Source organism: Camellia sinensis, chromosome 3, assembly GCF_055761805.1.
Source record: "Camellia sinensis isolate YWXY chromosome 3, ASM5576180v1, whole genome shotgun sequence".
Lineage (NCBI taxonomy): Eukaryota > Viridiplantae > Streptophyta > Magnoliopsida > Ericales > Theaceae > Camellia > Camellia sinensis.
In genome coordinates, this window is record NC_138963.1 from 51,927,103 (window position 1) to 51,930,139 (window position 3,037).

Below are 3,037 nucleotides of genomic sequence, written 5' to 3' on the forward strand. Positions count from 1 at the left end.
GAACCTCAACCAAGCGCCCCAGGGTTTGCTCCGTTGAACTTTCCTATGCGGTCTGTGGAGCAAAAAATGGCAGTGCAAACTGACATTGAAGCCAATCAGTATACTTTGAAGTCCTGTGTGGAGACGATGACGGCAGTCACAAACTTGTCGCACCGGCTGCAGAGTAGGACAAATGAGGTGCAGCATTTAAACGGCCAATTGGCTCTGCTCCAGCGCATGTATAAGGATGCGCGAGCAGAGATAAGTGTGCTAAAGGCGGAAAATAAGGAGCTGAAGCGGAAGGCCACCGTGATGTTCCGATTTGGAGGTCCGCCATATGCTGCAGTGGAGGAGTATGGGGGAGTGAACGTGCTGGGCGGCGTGGAAAACACAGAGGCAGCACCGTCAAGGGCCGCCCAGGACGGAGGCAAGAAGAAGAGACCGGCGGCAGAGTAGAGAAGAAAAATCCCGCCTGTGGATGTGGTTGTTTGGGTTTGTTGTTTTTTTTTTGGTGTAAAATTGTGATCAGGGCGAAATCCCGATAGAAATAAAATGAGTGTATTGTGCAAATCCGAATGGCTTGAAGGTACAAGACTGAGCAGAAAAATTAGATGGAATGAATTTTTTTTTTTTTATTATTTTTTTATTTTTAATAATAAAAAATTGAGGTTCAAGGAAAAGTTGGGCTGTGGAAAGAAGAAAAAGAAAAAGTAGCACCCACGTGAGTTCCATCCAATTTTTTATATATATAAGATAAAAAAAAAGGTTTGGACGGTGGAAAAATATTTTAAAATAGAAAAAATTATATAATATAGTTATCTCTTTGAAACTATATGCTGGTGTTGATCAAAAAAGTGGGCCAAATTACCAATACCACCAATCTTGTAGACATCCTGAAGTGGGAGACGAAGAGGCTTGTCTGATGGCCTCTTGGGCTTTGTAATCATGTCGAGGGCATCAAGAAGGGTTGGGCCCTTGTACCATGTTACCGGTGTAGAAGACACTGTATGAGTGTGTATATAGACTGCCCAAAAGATATACATGGATATAGATATCGAGCCCTCAAAAGTCGTGCCCTATTTTGTGGCTTGGAATAGCAGGGGATTGAAACCAGACGCAAGGAAGGCCGGTGTCGCGACGGAGCTTTGGCAAAGGGACATCGACGTGCAAGCGGTGGTGGTCTCCGGCGACTGAACAGTAGTGCACTCAGAAAGGAAATTTCAAGGTATGTGTAGAAAAATTTTAGCAGATTAGGTTGAGGTCCGGCGGACGGCCAAGGCGAGGTTGCCGCCCGCCGGTGAAGCGAAAAATACTAAGTGCTTAACCTTGCTCTGATACCATGTAGAAATTTAATGTATAAAGAGAAAAAGAGAATTGTATTATTGATTGATGTTTGTAATTGTTATCTATTACAATGATTCATGATTCCTATATATAGAAGAGGGTGAGTGTGTAGTAGGTAAGAAGTAGGTGAAGTGGAGGTGGTAGTGGTGTAGTGGGTTAGGTTTAGTGGAGTAGGTTTAAGTGGGTGAAGTAGGTGGAGAGTAGGTGGATTTTAACAGATATTTATTATAAACCAAATCTTGGAGACCAAATAATCTTGGACGCCAAAAAACTAAAAATTAGGAAACAACCAACTAGACTAATTCTTGAAAAATAAATAACTTAAAATCAGGAAAAGAAAATCAATGCAAATTAAGAAGCTTAATAATTCCAAGATATTACAAGGTTCCTAGTAAAATATTATATAAAAAAATATAATAAAATATAACCATTACAAAACAATATGAGTGAGAGATCATTTTTCCGCAGGACAAAACATCTTGTGATTGCTTCTCATAAAGAAAACCAGCCTCCTGGGAGTCATCAGCAGACCAAATAAAGATACCATGAAGTTTATTCTGACTTCTAAGCATACGGCAGGCCTCAAAGAACCCATCTTCAGGCTTCAATCCACCACTTCCGTCAGTTCCAAAGCTCACTAAAATTTTACCTCCTTCGTAGTTAGAGCTTTGAGTCTCAAAATATTGAATAAACTGCTGAACAGTTGTCCCATTATCATAGGCATAAAATTGGAAGTTCACATAGTCTATTAGATACCCATACTTCTTCCATAGAGCCAAGTAATGTGGCTGGACAGAATCATCCTCAAATGGTGCTATTGATGTGAATGACACTATCTTATTTTCTTTGAGGTAGGACAGTAGTTGTCCAATGCACTCAGCAAATGTGTCAGGATCGGCATTGTAATGTTCATAATCAATGTCAATTCCATCCAAATTGTATTCTGTGACTATCTGAGTGATTGAACTAATAGCATTGCTAACCCAAGAACTTGTTGATGCAGGGCTGAAGTAGACAAATTGACCGTTAACAGAATCACCAGCAACACTCATCGCTACCTTGACATTTGGATGGTCAGCCTTGATGGAAGAAATCTGAGATGGGTTGAGGTTTTCTTTGTCCCAGTAGGCACTGAAGTTACCGTTAGTGGGAGAAGGAGAGGATGCGTTTGTGTAGTCAATGGCAAAGGAAAGAATGAAGTGGAAATCAACATTGGGATTAATGGGTACATCTGGAAAACTGACTTTCTTGCCCCCAGCTCCAATGTATTCTCGGAAGAGCTTTGAGTTTGTTGGGGTGACAAAGAGGACTTGAAGGATGAACAAAGAGACGAGGAGGTTTGATGAAGCCATGGTTGATGGGATTTGCAGAGAGCTTCTGGTTACTGAGGTGGATTTATGTGAGTGCATTGATTTAAATTATTCAAAGTATAATCTTTATTTTATTTCTATATGCAGGCCAGATCGTACCATGCATTTTATGTCTTCAAGTTATTATATGCTTACAAGGGAATTGTTTTTGTGCAGGTTTCTTGTTTTACTTGCAACCCCGTTGACAGCAATCAAGCTGACTGCCTTTTGTTTTATGTTTTGATAACAGCAAATGGCATGAAGTGGGAAGGTGAGTCTATTATCTAATTGATAAATAGATGTATTTTTTCTATAGTCATTTGTATATTGGGCTGGCCGGCTGAGAAATTGCACTTTTAGGTTGT

At 40.4% G+C, this 3,037-nt stretch overlaps 1 pseudogene across 1 annotated transcript; it reads right to left on the reverse strand.

Moving 5' to 3' along the window:
• Nucleotides 1-609: 609 nt before the first annotated feature.
• Nucleotides 610-2,675, reverse strand: LOC114265714 (chitinase 2 pseudogene; annotated as a pseudogene). The gene has a single exon (XR_014363871.1). The product of XR_014363871.1 is annotated as a chitinase 2 pseudogene (transcript).
• Between the last annotated feature and the right edge of the window lie 362 nt (nucleotides 2,676-3,037).